The sequence below is a fragment of the Bombina bombina genome, chromosome 1 (genome assembly GCF_027579735.1).
Source record: "Bombina bombina isolate aBomBom1 chromosome 1, aBomBom1.pri, whole genome shotgun sequence".
Taxonomy (NCBI): Eukaryota; Metazoa; Chordata; class Amphibia; order Anura; family Bombinatoridae; genus Bombina; species Bombina bombina.
Genome location: NC_069499.1, coordinates 989,295,746 through 989,318,964, shown reverse-complemented (window position 1 = coordinate 989,318,964; position 23,219 = coordinate 989,295,746).

Genomic DNA, 23,219 nt, shown 5'->3' with positions numbered 1-23,219 from the left:
AAGTCTGCCCTGTTAAGATACTATAAGGAAGAATCACATACATGGTGTGTCTAGTAGGAGCTATGCTCCATTACATAATCTATGATCTATGTTACCAATATATGGGCACTATTATAACTTCACCCACATAGCACAAGGCTCAGAGTGTAAATACCACTGACAGCTAGGCTGTGAAATATAATGTCTGAATATGCAAATGAGCCACGCTATTGTGGAGACTAGCTGCTAGGTCTTATGACGTCACTATATGCTAATGAGCCATGCGGTGTGGTAAACAAGCCGCCGATTGGCCGGTCCTGTAACTTGCGCCCAATTAACTCACTCCAGACACATAGAACAAGCGCAGCAGCTGAAACCAGCTACAGAGTTCGGGATCTACTAACAGAAACCAGTATGCACATTAGTAAGTATCCCATATTATATTAGGATCCGCTACAGTCATTTTATGATATATGAAGCCCCGTCGAGCGCCTGTGACAGGAGGGGCCAGTGACCTCACTCGAGGCGTAGAGGGGCGTGTCTGCGTGAGCCGTTGCTCACTTTTCCTGTCATCGTCGAACGAAGAGGACCTGGTAAAGAAGCATTCCTGTGGAGAAAAATTCTACTTACCATGTCGGATCTGCAATCAATCATCGGGACGGTCCAGGAGTTGATGAAATCGAAAGGCGTCGCATGGATCCAGCGGAGACTTGTGGCTGAAGAGGATGTCGGTTCCGGAGGTGCAGTTACGGCGGGCGGAGGATCTTCTAGGCCTGTCCGAAGGTCTCGCCCGCCCGAGAGGCTCAGTCCAGCGGGAGCAAAACGTCGGGAATCCGGCAGCAGAGGAAGAAGGACGGCGAAGGCTTCATTGGCGGGAAGTGTGTCTGGTCAACGGGCGGTGCAGGTCGGCACCGTCTCAAGGAAGTCGGGAGCTGGTGAGAAGAGTCGGAGCAGGACCGGAGTCGGCAGCGTTCCGGAGGTGTCACAGTTGCCGGTGGATGAGCCTGGAGTAGGTAATAAATTTTATTTTGCAGGTGATGTGGGGCAATTTGGCGGCAACTATGGGGAGAACGAGGCGGCCATGGGTACAGTAGGCGAAGACTCGGAAGAGGAAGGAAATTCAAACTTGGCGCCATTAGGGGATGAGGTAACGGCCATTTTAGGCCTAAATTGCGCAACTTTGCAGGAGAGTATCACGGCTTCTGGGCCTAGTGGGGCATATGTTAAGGAGCATACGGCCCTCAATGAAGGTGCCATTGAGGAAAATTTTATGTCAGCAAAGAAAAGGAGCTCAACGGGCGTTAGGCCTATGGCTAGGCAGATTGAGAGTCAGGATGTTATTTCAGCAAGGAGGGAACTAGTTTTTCAGGACCACAGCACCAAAGGGCCGGGTAAAAAAGCTCTCAGAAAAACAAAACATTTGGACAATTTAGAAGGTCCGGTTTACTCCATGACACAGGATGCTAGTTTAGATATAGGGATTCAGGAATGTAGTAATTTGGGTGATTATGTTGCTAATTGGGGTGGTAATCAGGGTAGCAGGGTTAAGATTAGTGGGGCTGTCCAGAGTTTTGATGATGTTAGGGGGGATGCCGGTAGGCAGGGTAATATGTCTTTTTCCCCAGTTGTTTTTCAGGGTAGGTGCAGCAATTCTTGACAGGCTAACGTCGCTCGTCGGAGTGGCCATGAAGAAGGCGATTCATTGTGGATTGAGGAGCAATACAGTGACTTTGGTGAGGAGGAGGAGGAGCAACTCCCATCTTGTTCTGGACCGGTTTCTACGGATCAGGTAGGGGGTATTGATATATTGAATCAATTAATTAAGGTGTTAGTGCCAGGAGAAGTTGAGGGGTTTGCTAGTTGCCAAAAGGGTAGGAATTCTCCTTTAACTGAGTGTAGAGACAGTAGGGATAGGCATAATTTGGTTGGGAGCCGCAGGGATAATAGTGAAGCTGCTAGTAGTAGAATTGTAGATAACAGGGTTTACGCATCCTCTCGGTCACAGGTCAAGTCAGGAGAATGGAAGAGTCAGGAAAGAAGGTCCAGGATTCCATTAGCACTGCGTCGGGTAAGATCCCGGTCGCCTATTAGTGTCAGGAAAAGCCAGGAGTCAGGAGCATCTGTCTGGGGTACAATAGACAGTCAGTCAAGGGAGAGAGTGAGTCATAGGAGATCTAGATCTCCGGAGAGAAGGAGTCACAAAGATAAAGTGGTTCCAAGACACAAAAATGAATCTATTCGGCCGGATGCAAGGAAGGAGTCAGGTACATCTAAGGAGCTATCCAAATCTTCATGTGATGTAGGTGCGAGTAGTAGTGTGTTTCCAGGTTTGATTGTGAGTGTGGTGGACGACAGGTGTGATGTTTTATTGAGAGGCTTGAAGGAGTTAGTTTCTCAAATGGAGAATAGTTATCAGTCTAATGCTAGTGTTGTTAACAGTGCACGGTCTAATGTTATTGTCCCCTCAGGTCCTATTGGTGCCTGGGTTGCGCAGAATGCGGCTTCCGGTGGGAGCTTATTAGATCAGGCGGTTTCTGTACCATCTGGGGATTCTTTGGTTGTTAGTCAGGCTAGGGTTTCTGATCAAGCATTGAGACGACCTTGTTTGTGTTCGGTTGGCCCTTTGGGCATTCATCTTGCTAAGGATGTGAAAGAGAGGATATGGAGACGAGAGTTTGTTGAAATATTTTCGCTCCTTCCTGTGGATCAAAGTTTTGATAGCAAGGAGGATTCTAAAAGTGAATCGGGTAAGAAGGAGGATGATGATAGGAAAAGAAAATTTAGGAAGATTCCTAAAACTTTGTCCAATTGGTCTAGGGCCTTTTGTATTTTAGCTAGTTTGATTGGGGAAAGGAACCCTGACTTGTGTTCTTCTCTATTTTGTTACCTAGATGAAATAGCAAGTGATTGTCGTACGTATGGTGGTCTTGCTTGGTGGAAGTACGATGAACAGTTTCGTCAGCATTTGGCGGTTCGGCCGGAAATGCTTTGGGACGATAGGGATATGGGTATTTGGTTGGAGCTTATGACTCCGCTAAGGTCTGGGCAGCCCTTTCGAGGTTCGGGAGGAGTGCCAAGTTCCTCCTCGTCAGCATCATCAGCTGTGGCCTTTAGAAAAGGCCTCTGCTTTCAGTTTAATGAAGGGGTGTGTAAATTTGGAACGGCTTGCAAATACAAGCACGAATGTTCCTTCTGTGGAGGAATTCACTCCAGCAGCAAGTGTTTCAAGAGGGCTAAAGCTGCAACAAAAGTCGATAGTGTCATTCAAGGCCAGGACTCCGGTGAAATTAAAAAAGATGGAGCCATGGTTAAGATTGTACGGTAGGAGGAGGGGTATGGCTTCTGATGCTGAGATTTTGTTTAATGGTTTCAATGATGGCTTCTTTATACCTTTTGTCAAGGGTATTGAATCTGTTTTTGCTGGTAATCTTAAATCTGTGAGGGATTTCCCTGAGGTGGTTTTGCGTAAAATTCAGAAAGAGGTTTCTTTGGGCAGAATGGTTGGCCCATTTTGTGCTCCTCCATTTGATAATTTAAGGGTGTCACCCTTGGGTGTTGTTCCAAAGAAGGTTCCGAATGAATTTAGGCTTATTCACCATCTGTCCTTTCCAAAAGGTTTTTCTGTGAATGATGGTATTGAACCTGAGTTATCTATGGTAAGATACGCGTCCTTTGATAAAGCTTTGTCTTTGGTTAAGGAAGCTGGTTCTAACGCTTTGTTGGCTAAGGTGGATATTGAATCAACGTTTAGGTTGCTGCCGGTGCATCCTGCGTGCCATCATTTATTGGGCTGTTTTGTGGATGGTTCCTATTTCGTGGATTTGTGTTTACCTATGGGTTGTTCCATTTCTTGTTCCTTGTTTGATACGCGTCCTTTGATAAAGCTTTGTCTTTGGTTAAGGAAGCTGGTTCTAACGCTTTGTTGGCTAAGGTGGATATTGAATCAACGTTTAGGTTGCTGCCGGTGCATCCTGCGTGCCATCATTTATTGGGCTGTTTTGTGGATGGTTCCTATTTCGTGGATTTGTGTTTACCTATGGGTTGTTCCATTTCTTGTTCCTTGTTTGAAAAGTTTAGTTGCTTTTTGGAATGGGTGGTGAAACAGATTTCTGGGTTGTCATCAGTTATCCATTATTTGGACGACTTCTTGTTTGTGGGTCCGTCTGATCAAGATTCGTGTCAGGTGCTTATGGATTCCTTTTTGGAGATGGCAAGGGATTTTGGCATCCCTATTGCTTTTGACAAATCGGAAGGCCCCTCTTCTGTCATTAGCTTTTTGGGTATTTGCATTGATTCTGTTAGGATGGAATGCAGGCTTCCTGAGGACAAGGTGAAAGATTTATTAATTTCTGTTGATTCAGCTCTGAGGAGGAGGAAGCTTTCTTTGAGGGAAATTCAATCATTGGTTGGCAAGCTGAATTTTGCTTGCAAGATTATCCCAGTTGGCAGAATATTTTGTAGGCGGTTGTCTTTGTCAACGGTTGGGGTTAAGATCCCTCATTTTAGGATCCGTTTGTCTGCTCAAGTTAAGGAGGATTTACAGGTTTGGAAGGCCTTTTTAAAGGACTTCAATGGGAAGTCATTGATTCAGTCTGCTGAAGTGTTGAATAGTGAATTGCATTTATTTACGGATGCATCTGGTGCGCATGGTTTCGGTGCCTTGTTTGGTAAAAAATGGTGTTCAGGACATTGGCCCAGTGTCTGGGCTTCTACTGGCTTGACAAAAAACCTAGTTTTTCTGGAGTTATTCCCCTTAGTGGTTACTTTGAAGATCTGGGGTGGAGAGTTTGAAAACAAAAAAGTGGTTTTTCATTCTGATAATATGGGTGTGGTTTTTGCCATCAACCGTTTGTCTTCTAGTTCTAAACCGGTTATTGGTTTGATCAGAATGTTTGTTTTCGAATGCTTGAAACATAATGTGTATTTTAGAGCTATTCATGTGCCTGGAAAGGAGAATATAGGGGCTGATGCTCTTTCTCGTTTTCAGTGGCAGAGGTTTCGAGAGGCTGTTCCGGATGCAGACATGGTGGGTGCTACATGCCCGGAGGAAATGTGGTACCTGAATTTTCTAGAGTGCTGAATATGGTGAGGGGAGCCTTAGCTCCTAGGACTTGGAAGGCGTATGTGGCTGTTTGGGTTCAGTGGCTTAATAAATTGGTGGAGCAGGATAGTCAGGTGAATGAGATATTTTTGCTTTTGGATTGGATTGAGACGTGGAGGGTAAAAAATTTCTCTAAGTCAATGATAAAGAGGAACATGTCGGCTTTATCTTTTTTGTTTAAAATTTTAGGCTGGGAGGATTTATCTAAGATATTTTGTATCCGAATGGCGGTTAAAAGTTTGTTAAAGAATAAGGTCGTTTTAGATAAGAGACGCCCATTGGTTTTTTCAATTTTAGAAAGATTGGTTTTAGTTTTGCATAGAGTTTGTTTTTCTAATTTTGAAGTGTCGCTATTTAAAGTAGCTTTTGTATTAGCCTATTTTGGTGCTTTTAGAGTGTCTGAGTTGGTTTCTGCTAATCGTTGGAGTCATGGTGGTTTTGAAGTAGATGATGTTGTTTTGAATTCTGAAGAGGTTTTGTTATGGTTGAAGAAGTCAAAGACTGATCAAGAAGGTAAAGGTTGTTGGGTTAGATTGAAACGAATTGGAGGGGTGTGCTGCCCAGTTATGGCAGTTAGAGAATTTTTGCAGTTTAGGAGTTGTTTAAAGGTTAGAACTTTTTTAATCCACGAGGACGGAACATGCTTATCTCGTTTTCAATTTGAAGCAGTGTTGAAGAAAGGTTTAGCTTTGATTGGAGTTGACAGTAAGGAATTTGGATGCCATTCGTTTAGGATTGGGGTGGCTACGGAAGCAAGCTCTTTAGGTTTGAATGAAGGTGTGGTGAAGAGGATTGGAAGGTGGAAGTCTGGTTGTTTCAGATTATATGTTAGGCCAGAATTAGTGTATTAGCCTTTTTGTTTCAGCAGGTCCTCCTGTTGGATCGTTGGTCACTCCTATATTTACTGGGCGAGAAAAGCAGCTTCATGTAAAGAGGCGGGTTCCCAACTTTGTTGTTCATTTGAGAATGTATTCATAAAATGGTTCGGTATTAGGGGTTTGAGGTGGGATCAATTGATAGGGCATGTTATTAGTTGGGCTAGACTTTTTCACCCTCCTGATATTCTAGTCATTCATGCGGGGGGCAACGACCTTGGTTTTATGTCTCAAAAAAGGTTAATAGATCTGATTAAGTGGGACATCATTAGATTAAGGGAGCTATTTCCTCGAATCATGATTGTTTGGTCTGATATAGAATGCAGGATTAGCTGGAGGTCTGCATGGGATTCTCGGAAATTGGACTGCTCTAGAAAGAAAGTTAACAGGACGATTTCTAGTTTTGTGGCAAAATTGGGTGGTTGTGCAATACGACATGTTGAATTCGAAGGTGAAACGGGAAGATGTTTCTTTTTAAATGATGGGGTTCACCTTAACGAGATTGGTCTTCATTTGTTTAATTTTAATTTAAGTGAAGGTGTGAAAAAGGCCTTAGCCCTGTGGGTTGGTGCACGATTGTAATTCGTGCAATGGCGGGGTGCTAGCCTAAAAAGTGGTATATTATTGTGGGTACCTCCTCAGATATGGGGAGAGATTTATGTGGGGGCGTGCCTGGCTGAGAGCCAGTGGAAGGCACGTCTTTTTTGTTTAGGGCAAGCACTTTTAAATGAAGTTTGTGTATTCTAATAAAGTTTTTTCTTCATTTATTTTAATAAATGCGGGCTGCGGCCTTTTTCACCCATACTTTGTGTCAGTGTTTTATTTATTTACTGAGTTATTTAGGTAAAATGCCTAGAAGTGTGGTCAATTGACCCTTTAGCTCATTGATCAGTGGTTATGGGCTTTCTGAACGTATTAAAGTGAAACGGTTGTTTTTTAATTGCATAGACTGCTCTATCCGTGTATAAAATGCATACAGTAAAGCTATGACACGCAAACCAAAGTATTATTTCAACTGCCCAACAAGCATTGGTGCCTAATGTCTCTGAGAAAGACTACACATATTAGTATCTAAACTTGATTATATATGCTATAATTTGCTTTATTGGACTGGCCTGGCTGTCAAGGGGTCTGTTTATTTATTTGTTTATTTATTCTATTGATTTTGGGTTGATATGATATACTGAACTATTTATTTTCTATTATAAGAATGATGTTCTCACAGTTTTTCTATACATAGGTGTTAAAACACTTATGTCAATTTTGTTTCTTTGGTCTTGTTAACAGTTAATCACTATGATTAGATGTGATAATCACACCATTGGTATTATGTGCCTTAGTGATTTGTGTATTATGGTTGCCAGGTAACCACCTGGTCTCCATGGAAACAGTTTTGGCGCAATTTCTTGTAATGTAAGATGGGAGGGCTTTATTGTGTTTAAAGTCACTTTGTTTCTTGTGCACTGTGTTGGGTCTGAGGAAGGGGTCTGCGAACCCCAAAACGTCACCATTGAATAAATAATTTATTATTTAACTGAATCCAGCGAGTGCAGTCCTTACTTGTGGATACTTATATTTATATATATATATATATATATATATATATATATATATATATATATATATATATATATAAATATATATATATATATATATATATATATATATATATATATATATATACAGGGAGTGCAGAATTATTAGGCAAATGAGTATTTTGACCACATCATCCTCTTTATGCATGTTGTCTTACTCCAAGCTGTATAGGCTCGAAAGCCTACTACCAATTAAGCATATTAGGTGATGTGCATCTCTGTAATGAGAAGGGGTGTGGTCTAATGACATCAACACCCTATATCAGGTGTGCATAATTATTAGGCAACTTCCTTTCCTTTGGCAAAATGGGTCAAAAGAAGGACTTGACAGGCTCAGAAAAGTCAAAAATAGTGAGATATCTTGCAGAGGGATGCAGCACTCTTAAAATTGCAAAGCTTCTGAAGCGTGATCATCGAACAATCAAGCGTTTCATTAATAATAGTCAACAGGGTCGCAAGAAGCGTGTGGAAAAACCAAGGCGCAAAATAACTGCCCATGAACTGAGAAAAGTCAAGCGTGCAGCTGCCAAGATGCCACTTGCCACCAGTTTGGCCATATTTCAGAGCTGCAACATCACTGGAGTGCCCAAAAGCACAAGGTGTGCAATACTCAGAGACATGGCCAAGGTAAGAAAGGCTGAAAGACGACCACCACTGAACAAGACACACAAGCTGAAACGTCAAGACTGGGCCAAGAAATATCTCAAGACTGATTTTTCTAAGGTTTTATGGACTGATGAAATGAGAGTGAGTCTTGATGGGCCCGATGGATGGGCCCATGGCTGGATTGGTAAAGGGAAGAGAGCTCCAGTCCGACTCAGACGCCAGCAAGGTGGAGGTGGAGTACTGGTTTGGGCTGGTATCATCAAAGATGAGCTTGTGGGGCCTTTTCGGGTTGAGGATGGAGTCAAGCTCAACTCCCAGTCCTACTGCCAGTTTCTGGAAGACGTGAAAGATAAAAAAAGAAGGCGCCACCATGGTGCACAATCAGATGATTCAAACACGCCAAATGTACAAGTAAGACCGTACTTACAAGCTGTATGACACTTGAGAAGTGTCACAAATGCCTTCTGGACTGTTGGGAGTCGTCCAGCTAACTCACACTGATGGATGTCAGAGCAGCTCTGAAGCGTGGGAGCGGCGACAGGCTAACAGCATGCAGTGACTAGCCACAAGCTCAGCGCCAAGCCGGATCGTTCACTGGTGTTAATGGATACACCAGTAAAAGTAGATACACTCTTGGATACAATGTATCAAAATGAATCCAAATGTTGAATAAAATTGTAGATAGTATGATTTGAGAAAGATGATGGTTCGTGGCAAAAAGTCTAGTAAAAACAAACAGACTTTATTTGAAGTATAGCAGCACAACGTTTCTCGGTCTTTCCTGACCGTTTCCTCAGGTGCACCTGAGGAAACGGTCAGGAAAGACCGAGAAACGTTGTGCTGCTATACTTCAAATAAAGTCTGTTTGTTTTTACTAGACTTTTTGCCACGAACCATCATCTTTCTCAAATCATACTATCTACAATTTTATTCAACATTTGGATTCATTTTGATACATTGTATCCAAGAGTGTATCTACTTTTACTGGTGTATCCATTAACACCAGTGAACGATCCGGCTTGGCGCTGAGCTTGTGGCTAGTCACTGCATGCTGTTAGCCTGTCGCCGCTCCCACGCTTCAGAGCTGCTCTGACATCCATCAGTGTGAGTTAGCTGGACGACTCCCAACAGTCCAGAAGGCATTTGTGACACTTCTCAAGTGTCATACAGCTTGTAAGTACGGTCTTACTTGTACATTTGGCGTGTTTGAATCATCTGATTGTGCACCATGGTGGCGCCTTCTTTTTTTATCTTTCACATCTACAGATCATAACATCTTGGGACACCAACAAGAACTTCGAAGAAGCAGCCTGCCATCTGTTCCAGACATTTGAATCTGGATTATGGACTAGACGAACTGTCCAATATCATATTTCCACCATCTACTAGATTGGTTTGATTGGGACTTTTTTTCACTTTGTATATATATTTTGTAATTTTTACCCCTGTATACACATATAGGGGTATTCCACTATAATATTGCACTATATGTTGATATTTTTACTTATTATACACAGGTATTTGGCGCACTGGTTTTTTTTCACATTTAATTAGTTTCTGGAAGACACCTTCTTCAAGCAGTGGTACAGGAAGAAGTCTGCATCCTTCAAGAAAAACATGATTTTCATGCAGGACAATGCTCCATCACACGCGTCCAAGTACTCCACAGCGTGGCTGGCAAGAAAGGGTATAAAAGAAGAAAATCTAATGACATGGCCTCCTTGTTCACCTGATCTGAACCCCATTGAGAACCTGTGGTCCATCATCAAATGTGAGATTTACAAGGAGGGAAAACAGTACACCTCTCTGAACAGTGTCTGGGAGGCTGTGGTTGCTGCTGCACGCAATGTTGATGGTGAACAGATCAAAACACTGACAAAATCCATGGATGGCAGGCTTTTGAGTGTCCTTGCAAAGAAAGGTGGCTATATTGGTCACTGATTTGTTTTTGTTTTGTTTTTGAATGTCAGAAATGTATATTTGTGAATGTTGAGATGTTATATTGGTTTCACTGGTAAAAATAAATAATTGAAATGGGTATATATTTGTTTTTTGTTAAGTTGCCTAATAATTATGCACAGTAATAGTCACCTGCACACACAGATATCCCCCTAAAATAGCTATAACTAAAAACAAACTAAAAACTACTTCCAAAACTATTCAGCTTTGATATTAATGAGTTTTTTGGGTTCATTGAGAACATGGTTGTTGTTTAATAATAAAATTAATTCTCAAAAATACAACTTGCCTAATAATTCTGCACTCCCTGTATATATATACACACACACACACAGTACTGTGCAAAAGTATTAGGTCACAATTGGAAATTTTGTTTTAGCAATGTTATGACCATATATAATTATTTCTCAGTCTCTTTATTAGAATAGAAGTAGAAAATACAAGATATTTGTATGCAGTGTTAAAAAAACAGGAACAAAATCACAAAAAAACAGCTTCTATTAGCTAAAGTGGCAAGTATTTAGTGTGACTTCTCCTTACACATGAGCAATTGCAGGGGCCTGACTCTCATAAACCTAAATGGCATAGAACCCTAATTAATATAATTGCTAACATCTGTGACCTACTATTTCATGTCAAAATGACTGCTGTGAAAAAAGTCTCTATTACACCAGGTTTGTGCAAGACCTGCTTGAGCATTACACACACATGTGGTATGAGTTTAATTAATTGGATGCTCGTTAATAAGATCAACTTTCAATCACATCATTCCATTCAAAATGCCAAAGATCACAGAATTTGACAGACATAAAATCATACTTTTGCATCGGCAAGGCCACTCTCAAAGGGAAATCAGCAAACAAACTGTATACTCAAGATGTGGTAGCTGTTATAAAGAACTTTGAAGAATCAGGAGAGATCAAGGACAAAAAAAGAATGTAAGGCTAAGAAAACTCAAAATCTGATGAGATGTTTCTCAGAGTTTCTTCTTTGAATGACCGGAAGAAGTTCAGCAAGGACCTGGCTCATCATCTGGCATCTTCATTGGGATGACAAGTTGACCATAAACCTACGGACCGCAATTCTTTACTACAGGCTACGAGTTGTCACCATCCCAGCTTGAAAAGAGCATTACCTAAATCACAATTTAAAAAGGGTTGTAAGAAATAACAGTGATCTAAGTAAGAAGGTGATACAGCTTGAGGAAATGTGCCACAAATTCCAGGAGCGAGGATATGACAGAAAATACCTACAGGAGCCACTGATGGAATCCATGTCTATGACACAGGAACAGGCCCTAATGAAGAATAAGAGCACACATACGAATAAGAGACTTATATTCTCTACAGAATACTCACCGGATAAATTGGGCTTAACAAATATCATTAAGAACAACTGGGGCAATATTAAAAATGATGCATCTTTACCATTCAACAACTTTGAAGGTCCCATGGTTGGTTATAGGAAGGGCAAATCATTACGTGACTTACTGTTGCGTACTGACAACAGACCTAGCTATACCAATAGAACCTGGTTAGGGTCTGAGAAGAATGGATGTTACAGGTGTAGTGGTTGTGTGACCTGTAATGGGTTAACTCAGGGTAAACAACTTGTGCACCCTTGGAGAAATAAATGATTTAATATTAATTACAGAGTCACATGCACCACTACACATGTAGTATACCTGCTCCATTGTCCTTGTGGGAAGTTTTATGTGGGTAAGACCCAAGATGACCTGTGGGTGCGGATGGCTAACCATTGGTCAGCCATACGGACCACATTGCGCATTGGCAGCTCTGAACAACCAGTGGCTCAGCATTTTTTGATGCTAAAACATAATGTTTCTGATCTTCGTTACATGATAATTGATCATGTTCCAGCACCGGCCAGAGGTGGCAACAGGGCAAAAATGCTGCTCCAAAAGGAATCCAAATGGATTTTTACTTCGGAAACATTGGTACCCAGGGGATTGAACACCAACTTTGACCTACATTGCTTCCTATAATTGAGGGTTCCTTACAGTAAAAGTGGTTTGCTGGGTCAGGTACCTGGGTAGTATGTGTGCCAACACGACTTAGTAGGGTAAAATTGCAAAGCTTCTGAAGCGTGATCATTGAACAATCAAGCGTTTCATTAATAATAGTCAACAGGGTCGCAAGAAGCGTGTGGAAAAACCAAGGTGCAAAATAACTGCCCATGAACTGAGAAAAGTCAAGCGTGCAGCTGCCAAGATGCCACTTGCCACCAGTTTGGCCATATTTCAGAGCTGCAACATCACTGGAGTGCCCAAAAGCACAAGGTGTGCAATACTCAGAGACATGGCCAAGGTAAGAAAGGCTGAAAGACGACCACCACTGAACAAGACACACAAGCTGAAACGTCAAGACTGGGCCAAGAAATATCTCAAGACTGATTTTTCTAAGGTTTTATGGACTGATGAAATGAGAGTGAGTCTTGATGGGCCAGATGGATGGGCCCGTGGCTGGATTGGTAAAGGGAAGAGAGCTCCAGTCCGACTCAGACGCCAGCAAGGTGGAGGTGGAGTACTGGTTTGGGCTGGTATCATCAAAGATGAGCTTGTGGGGCCTTTTCGGGTTGAGGATGGAGTCAAGCTCAACTCCCAGTCCTACTGCCAGTTTCTGGAAGACACCTTCTTCAAGCAGTGGTACAGGAAGAAGTCTGCATCCTTCAAGAAAAACATGATTTTCATGCAGGACAATGCTCCATCACACGCGTCCAAGTACTCCACAGCGTGGCTGGCAAGAAAGGGTATAAAAGAAGAAAATCTAATGACATGGCCTCCTTGTTCACCTGATCTGAACCCCATTGAGAACCTGTGGTCCATCATCAAATGTGAGATTTACAAGGAGGGAAAACAGTACACCTCTCTGAACAGTGTCTGGGAGGCTGTGGTTGCTGCTGCACGCAATGTTGATGGTGAACAGATCAAAACACTGACAAAATCCATGGATGGCAGGCTTTTGAGTGTCCTTGCAAAGAAAGGTGGCTATATTGGTCACTGATTTGTTTTTGTTTTGTTTTTGAATGTCAGAAATGTATATTTATGAATGTTGAGATGTTATATTGGTTTCACTGGTAAAAATAAATAATTGAAATGGGTATATATTTGTTTTTTGTTAAGTCGCCTAATAATTATGCACAGTAATAGTCACCTGCACACACAGATATCCCCCTAAAATAGCTATAACTAAAAACAAACTAAAAACTACTTCCAAAACTATTCAGCTTTGATATTAATGAGTTTTTTGGGTTCATTGAGAACATGGTTGTTGTTTAATAATAAAATTAATTCTCAAAAATACAACTTGCCTAATAATTCTGCACTCCCTGTATATATATACACACACACACACACAGTACTGTGCAAAAGTATTAGGTCACAATTGGAATTTTTGTTTTAGCAATGTTGTGACCATATATAATTATTTCTCAGTCTCTTTATTAGAATAGAAGTAGAAAATACAAGATATTTGTATGCAGTGTTAAAAAAACAGGAACAAAATCACAAAAAAACAGCTTCTATTAGCTAAAGTGGCAAGTATTTAATGTGACTTCTCCTTACACATGAGCAATTGCAGGGGCCTGACTCTCATAAACCTAAATGGCATAGAACCCTAATTAATATAATTGCTAACATCTGTGACCTACTATTTCATGTCAAAATGACTGCTGTGAAAAAGTCTCTATTACACCAGGTTTGTGCAAGACATGCTTGAGCATTACACACACATGTGGTATGAGTTTAATTAATTGGATGCTCGTTAATAAGATCAACTTTCAATCATATCATTCCATTCAAAATGCCAAAGATCACAGAATTTGACAGACATAAAATCATACTTTTGCATCGGCAAGGCCACTCTCAAAGGGAAATCAGCAAACAAACTGTATACTCAAGATGTGGTAGCTGTTATAAAGAACTTTGAAGAATCAGGAGAGATCAAGGACAAAAAAAGAATGTAAGGCTAAGAAAACTCAAAATCTGATGAGATGTTTCTCAGAGTTTCTTCTTTGAATGACCGGAAGAAGTTCAGCAAGGACCTGGCTCATCATCTGGCATCTTCATTGGGATGACAAGTTGACCCTTCTATAGTCAGAAGAAGCTTGATCATGAGTGGTCTTTGTGGAAGGGTAGCAGCAAAGAAACCACTTTTGTCGGAAGGAGAACAGGGTGAAAAGGCTAAGTTATGCTAAAGCTCACAAAGATAGAATATCAGTGGAAAAGAATATTATGGAGTGACAAATCCAAATGGGTCCAATCATCAACAATATGTGAGAAGAAGAGTTGGAGAGAGATGGAAGAATGAGTACTTGCAGCCTTCAGTAAAACATAGTGGAGGGTCTGTCCTGGTTTGGGGCGGCATTTCTGCCAGTGGTGATGGAGATAGTCTCCGAATTGATGGGATCATGAATGCTGAAAAGTACAGACAGGTTTTAATTCATCATGCCATTCCTTCTGGAAAAAGTCTGATTGGGAATAGTTTTATGATAATGATCCCAAGCACACTGATAAAACAGCTGATAACACACTGACAGTCTTGGACTGGCCTCCACAGAGTCCAGACCTGAATATAATAGAGGCAGTATGGGATCACCTGGACAGAAAAAAGAAATTAAAAAAAACCCCTAAATTTAAAGAAGAACTCTGGGAAGTGCTGAAAGAAGCCTGGTATAATATACCAGAAAATTACTTCAGAAAACCTCAGGACAGTCTCCCCAAAAGAGTTCAAGATGTGCTTAGTGCCAAGGGAGGTCACACTAAATACTGACTTTGGCCTTAAGAAGTAATGTTGCTCTGAAAATTGTTTTTTTTTTAGATTTTGTGTACATATTTGTTTGTATCTTAATAAAGAGACCAAAAAATAAATATGGATGGTTACTAAAACTTTGCTAAAACAACCAATCTACATATACAAATACATATATATATATACATATGTAGACATGAATATGTGTGTATCTCTATGTAAAAGCCCTTTGCCTGCCTTTTTTTCTAACACCTGAGACTTCATATATTTGAGTCCTAATAACTTTGTTGTGCAATAATATTTGTAATATTTTTTATCCGATAGTGTTATTATGTGTGTAACTGTACTTTTGTTGTGTTTTGTGACTCTTTTTTGTCTTGCGTAAAAATTAACCAGAGATCCGAGGTCTAGTTAGTGCATCACTCGTAAACTGGCCCCCTGTCGTGCATGTGTTTTGTCTTTGTGGTCACAAAAGCTCAATCTCTTTTGAAAGCCAAGTCACAAAGGCACGGTTTCTTTTGAAAACCTGGTCACAAAAGAGTACAACATTTTTGTGGCCTCAATATTGCAATGGAGCAGTTTCATAAGTTTACAGTGTCAGAACTGAAAAAAAAAAAAAAATTTTAGAAGATCAGAGGGGTTAATCACGGCGTGGCTTCAGGCAATGTTTGCTCTGGGGGTGAAGCCGTGATTGGAGGAAGCCGGATTCGTCATTGGTGACATATGAAGACTTGCGATGGGCGGGGGAAGCGTTGGATCGGCTTTCAAGAAGAAAAGATAAGTATTTTAACAAAACCAGTGAAATGTAAAGTTTTGATGAATAAAAGTGCCCCTGTTTTTAATAGGATTTTTAAAAACTGGGCACTCATTCATCAAACTTTACATTGACTTTAAGAGGTGTGAAACATCCATTGTATACGTCACTTTTGGTTGGATTCCTAGTTTGAAACCCAATGACAAGTACGTAACAACCAAAAACATGTTTTCAGGAGCTTTTCTATTATACATGTTCAAGGGTTTCTTGTGATGTACATGGCCTTTCACAAGCTGTATGATTCATTTTTCAAGCCTCACTTGCATTTTCCAAGAATATTGTATGACATTTCTAGTAATAAAAACAAGCACTTGGGCTAATTCACATAATTGCTGAAGAGCTCAATTGTAAGCAATAAAAACAGCCAAGACAGTGGCACCCTCATAAGAATTTGCACATACTTTGTTTTAGTCACCCCTATCAACAGTATTAATGAAGCATAAAAGAAGCAATTGGACATTCTTTTTACCAATCCTTTGTTGTAACAAATCTGATTACGTTTTAAAGCAAATATACAAGTTTTTGCTTGATTTAGGCTTTATTGCCAAGCAATTTGCACCCATTTGCTTGAATTAAAGGACGTGCAAGAATATACGCAGGGTGCTGACGTAAATTGCAAGTGGACATGCTTGAAAATACTCAGCATATTATTGAATAAAGCACTATATTAACCCATAGGGGCCTATTTATCAAGCTCAGTATGAAAATAGATTCCCTGTGTTTCTGGCGAGCCTTCAGGTTTGCCAGAAACACAAGTTATAAAGCAGCGGTCTAAAGACCGCTGCTCCATAACCTGTCCGCCTGTTCCGATCGCATACCGTAGGGGGCAGTATTGCACCAGCAGTTCACAAGAACTGTGATAACAAATACCAAAAAATCACAAAACCAAAGAAAATGTGAAATAAATGTGATAAAGAAATAAACGTGACAAGTGATTTGTAAAGTATACTTGAGTGTAAACTAAATACTTAAAAAGTTCATATAAGGATATGTATGTTCTTCCACAATCTTCACGCTTCTATTTTCTTTTGATCCTCATATGAAAAGAAAGAAAGAAATGCCACATAGCGTAATTCTGTAACCTTTTCAAATGCAGAATGCGTGTGTACAAATGCTTACTCACATGAGATGGAGCTATAGCCAAGCTCAGGTTTGTGCGCACACCCAATGTTATACTGTTGGGTAAACAGTTGCTTGAACCGGATATTTGAATAAAATGGATTTATTTAAAATATAAGTATAAAAAGCGCCACAAGAGCTGCAGAAATCACCAAATACAATGGGATCGGCAATACAATCAAGTAATTGCTCAAATTGAGCTTATACACAATGCTAGAGACCGTGGTAAGGAGTGCAGAAACTTAACCACACAACCTCCCCCTTAAGAGTCCAGCATATGTTGCTCTCCTCGCTGGTGTGCAGATTCTTGGAAGGACGCCAAAGAACAAGAAACAATGTATCCGACGTACGTTTCGCAAAAGAGCTTTTTCAAGGAATTCCTTGAAAAAGCTCTTTTGCGAAACGTACGTCGGATACATTGTTTCTTGTTCTTTGGCGTCCTTCCAAGAATCTGCACACCAGCGAGGAGAGCAACATATGCTGGACTCTTAAGGGGGAGGTTGTGTGGTTAAGTTTCTGCACTCCTTACCACGGTCTCTAGCATTGTGTATAAGCTCAATTTGAGCAATTACTTGATTGTATTGCCGATCCCATTGTATTTGGTGATTTCTGCAGCTCTTGTGGCGCTTTTTATACTTATATTTTAAATAAATCCATTTTATTCAAATATCCGGTTCAAGCAACTGTTTACCCAATAGTATAACATTGGGTGTGCGCACAAACCTGAGCTTGGCTATAGCTCCATCTCATGTGAGTAAGCATTTGTACACACGCATTCTGCATTTGAAAAGGTTACAGAATTACGCTATGTGGCATTTCTTTCTTTCTTTTCATATGAGGATCAAAAGAAAATAGAAGCGTGAAGATTGTGGAAGAACATACATATCCTTATATGAACTTTTTAAGTATTTGGTTTACACTCAAGTATACTTTACAAATCACTTGTCACGTTTATTTCTTTATCACATTTATTTCACAGTTCACAAGAACTGCTGGTGTAATGATAAATGCAGAGAGCGTATGCTGTCGGCATTTATCGTTGTGCAGCGGATATGATCCGCAATATCGTATCATGTCCGCTCACATCATGATAAATAGGCCCCATAGAGTAGACATCCTGAACTAAATCGGGTGCACTGGAATATAAGTGCAATGTGCTATAAAAGGGGAACATCTCTCAGCACAGGAGAACACACCTTCAATAACAAAAATACCTAAAATATTATTTTATCTTTAAGTTGAACTTGAAAAGAAGTAGATTTAAAACTGCTCGTAGCTTTCAGACTTGTGACTTTCATAAAAGGTGAATAGTTATAGAATATACAAATATTTCATTTTTATTGTACAATATTAAAAAAAATCTCATCATTTCATCTTGCAAAATAACCAAAAAAAATGGTCTGTAGAAAAATAAAAAAAGAGATTTTCACAATGTAATATAGCTTTTCCTTGGAACAATCATTTGTCTTTTTGTTTTTTTTATCATTAACAGCAATGTTTATTGCCAACTGGCCCAGTAAAATAATTGTCCCTTTGTGCTACATGCATGTGGAAATTGAAAGGTAAAGATATAATACAATATAATCTCATTTTCTTTGGAATCAAGATTGGTAATGCAATACTAACTCTTCTGGAACAATATGGGCAAAAAAGTCTCCCGTGAGTACAATAGAAGCTCAGCATACTGTCACACGGCCACAGATTACATTTACATAATGCTTGGAAAGACGCCAACAATATCGCTGCTCCCAGTAAAGCTTATGGAGCGAGGCTCTCATAGGCTATTTTGATGTTTAACTGATAGTAGATGTTATTTATCTAAAATGTAGAATAAGGAGTCACACAAGAAATATACAAAGTAAGGGGTTAGTTTAAATCCAGACTTCTTAATGAGCTTTAACACAGACATTAATGTGGTGGGTTAATTTGTTTTCAGGACCATTTCAATCCAATAGTTAAACATATAAATGTTCAATTTAACAAAACAAAAGAACAAACAAAAATATAAAGTCAATAAGATGCAGAGTATTATTATGATAATGTATATGTGCAGTAAATCAACGTAAAAATCTTCATGGCAAATACCCCTATTGAGTGGCGTGCTAACTATTGCATGTGAGGGATATCAGTTGTTTGCGCACGTCAGAAATAACGCATGTATTACAAGTTGAACATTAATGCGATCGCGAGAGAGTAATCAATCACATTATATGCTCGTTGGTTTAGTGCGACTGAAAATCTTGCGCTAATGGTAGTACATTAAAAAAGTTGCACTAAACAGAACATAAATACATTTTTTAAATACAGTTACACTCATGTAAACACTATCTGATAAAAAATATTCATATAAATATAAACTAAATATATATAAGGGTTAAAATCTATATTGTATAAGATAAGGTGTTTGACTGCAAAGGGCTATAATATGTATATATATATATATATATATATATATATATATATATATATATATAAACTTCACAGAGACAAGCACTCACTGGCGTTTTAAATAAACAGTTTTTACTGTATGAACAACATAAAGTGATCGTTTTCGGGCCATAGCCCGTCCTCAAACATATCAAATACATTTACTCACCGCAATATAAGTGCAGACCCTCTTACCCCAAGTGAAAAAATGCTCTGCCACATCCAGTAGCACGCAGGACACATACGGCGCAACTGCGCATGTGCCGGACGAACTACGAGTCACCATCTGGGCCAACGTTAAAAAGCAAACCTAAAATTAATACAATTTACATTAAATGGTTATTGCACATATTACAAACGGATGAGGCACAAAGGTATACATATAACGAATGCCATATACAAAGCTTGTAAATAAACCTAAGCTGATCACTGTATATTCTAAGCAAACATAGATGAGCTGCAAATACATTATATAATGCAATCTTAAAAAACAACAAATGTTAATGCATTACCTAGCACTGCAACCATTTAAAGCACAAAGAGAGGAAAAAAGAGAAAAAACAACCAACGAAAAAATGAGGAATATATACAAAACATATCCTAATGAGATTCTTTTAAAGAGAATAAACAAATAAAGACATACAGCATATATCTTACTCAGTCATATGGGCACACTTACTACCCAGGTACATGACTACCCATCAAACAACTTTTACTGTAAGGCACACATCATATACCCTACTAAGTCGTGTTGGCACACATACTACCCAGGTACCTGACCCAGCAAACCACTTTTACTGTAAGGAACCCTCAATTATAGGAAGCAATGTAGGTCAAAGTTGGTGTTCAATCCCCTGGGTACCAATGTTTCCGAAGTAAAAATCCATTTGGATTCCTTTTGGAGCAGCATTTTTGCCCTGTTGCCACCTCTGGCCGGTGCTGGAACATGATCAATTATCATGTAACGAAGATCAGAAACATTATGTTTTAGCATCAAAAAATGCTGAGCCACTGGTTGTTCAGAGCTGCCAATGCGCAATGTGGTCCGTATGGCTGACCAATGGTTAGCCATCCGCACCCACAGGTCATCTTGGGTCTTACCCACATAAAACTTCCCACAGGGACAATGGAGCAGGTATACTACATGTGTAGTGGTGCATGTGACTCTGTAATTAATATTAAATCATTTATTTCTCCAAGGGTGCACAAGTTGTTTACCCTGAGTTAACCCATTACAGGTCACACAACCACTACACCTGTAACATCCATTCTTCTCAGACCCTAACCAGGTTCTATTGGTATAGCTAGGTCTGTTGTCAGTACGCAACAGTAAGTCACGTAATGATTTGCCCTTCCTATAACCAACCATGGGACCTTCAAAGTTGTTGAATGGTAAAGATGCATCATTTTTAATATTGCCCCAGTTGTTCTTAATGATATTTGTTAAGCCCAATTTATCCGGTGAGTATTCTGTAGAGAATATAAGTCTCTTATTCGTATGTGTGCTCTTATTCTTCATTAGGGCCTGTTCCTGTGTCATAGACATGGATTCCATCAGTGGCTCCTGTAGGTATTTTCTGTCATATCCTCGCTCCTGGAATTTGTGGCACATTTCCTCAAGCTGTATCACCTTCTTACTTAGATCACTGTTATTTCTTACAACCCTTTTTAAATTGTGATTTAGGTAATGCTCTTTTCAAGCTGGGATGGTGACAACTCGTAGCCTGTAGTAAAGAATTGCGGTCCGTAGGTTTATGGAATAGTGTAGTGATCAAACTATTCCCTGTTTTGTTTATGCTCAAATCCAGAAAGTCAATGGTAGTAACATCACAATGCATTTTAAATGTTAAATTTGAATTCTGTTGGTTCAACATCAGAAGCCATTCATCAAGCTCATGTTTGTACACCTGTGTCTTAAAATCACTAGTGGGATCCTCATTCAATTTACGGTATGTCTGTGTGTCACCTAATTGGGACAAGATCTAATTTCTATAGTCTTTCTAATCTTGCAACACAAGGGCACCGCCTTTATCAGCTTCACGGATCACAAGCTGGTGGTTTTCTTTGAGGCCCTTTAATGCCAATCTTTCTTCCTTGCTTAAGCTGTTTCTCTGTGTATTAAATCTGTCATGAATACTATTTGTTGCCTCATGTTCCACAATCCTTGAGAACGCTTGAATACTTGGGTTGTTAGTTTTAGGGTCAAAAGTTCCCTTCCTTCTTAGTCCCTCAAATATAGAATCACCTTGGCATTAAAAGAATACTTCGGATTGTGGAACATGAGGCAACAAAAAGTATTCACAGCAGATTCAATACACAGAGAAACTACTTATGCAAGGAAGAAAGATTGTCATTGAAGGGCCTCAAAGAAAACCACCAGCTGGTGATCCGTGAAGCTGATAAAGGCTGTGCCCTTGTGTTGCAAGATTACAAAGACTATAGAAATGATATCTTGTCCCAATTAGGTGACACATGGACATACCGTAAATTGAATGAGGATCCCACTAGGGATTTTAAGACACAGGTGGACAAATATATTAAGTCTATGGTTGAAGTAAACTGTCTCACTAAGGCTCTGGGTGATTATATGATGGTTGAGTTTCCCATCACCCCAATAATTTATATGCTTCCTAAAGTGCACAAAGACCTGGACCATCCTCCTGGCCATCCAATTGTCTCCTCTAAAGGTTCTATATTACAACCGATTGACACATACCTTGATACTGTGCTCCAGCCAATGGTACGTAATATGCCCTCATGCATTTTAGACTCTATCGAAGTCATTCAATTGATTAAGAATTTGCCTTATGTGGGTGAGAATGATATTCTGGTAACACTAGATGCTACCAGTCTTTACACAATGATTCCCTACAGTGAGGGACTAGCAGCAATCAGGAGGAAACTGCTTAAACATCCTTATATTGGTCCACCTATGGATGCTATTTTGAATTTAACTAAATATTGCCTGAAGTTTAACTATTTCAAGTTTAAGCACAACTATTTTCTCCAGATCGCCGGCACTGCGATAGGTTCTAACGTAGCACCATCGTATGCAAACTTGTACATGGCATTCTTTGAAGAAGAGGATACATTGGCATTTAAAGACCCCAGGGTAAAGTGGTTTAAAAGATATATTGATGATCTCATTCTACTCTGGGGGGGATCCAAACATGAGCTTGATGAATGGCTTCTGATGTTGAACCAACAGAATTCAAATGTAACATTTAAAATGCATTGTGATGTTACTACCATTGACTTTCTGGATTTGAGGATAATCAAAACGGGGAATAGTTTGATCACTACACTATTCCATAAACCTACGGACCGCAATTCTTTACTACAGGCTACGAGTTATCACCATCCCAGCTTGAAAAGAGCATTTCCTAAATCACAATTTAAAAGGGTTGTAAGAAATAACAGTGATCCAAGTAAGAAGGTGATACAGCTTGAGGAAATGTGCCACAAATTCCAGGAGCAAGGATATGACAGAAAATACATACAGGAGCCACTGATGGAATCCATGTCTATGACACAGGAACAAGCCCTAATGAAGAATAAGAGCACACATACGAATAAGAGACTTATATTCTCTATAGAATACTCACCGGATAAATTGGGCATACCAAATACCCTTAAGAACAACTGGGACATTATTAAAACTGATGCATCTTTACCATTCAACAACTTTGAAGGTCCCATGGTTGGGTATAGGAAAGGCAAATCATTACGTTACTTACTGTTGCGTACTGACAACAGACCTAGCTATACCAATAGAACCTGGTTAGGGTCTGAGAAGAATGGATGTTACAGGTGTAGTGGGTGTGTGACCAGTAATGGGTTAACTCAGGGTAAACAATTTGTGCACCCTTGGAGAAATAAATGATTTAATATTAATTACAGAGTCACATGCACCACTACACATGTAGTATACCTGCTCCATTGTCCCTGTGGGAAGTTTTATGTGGGTAAAAGTGG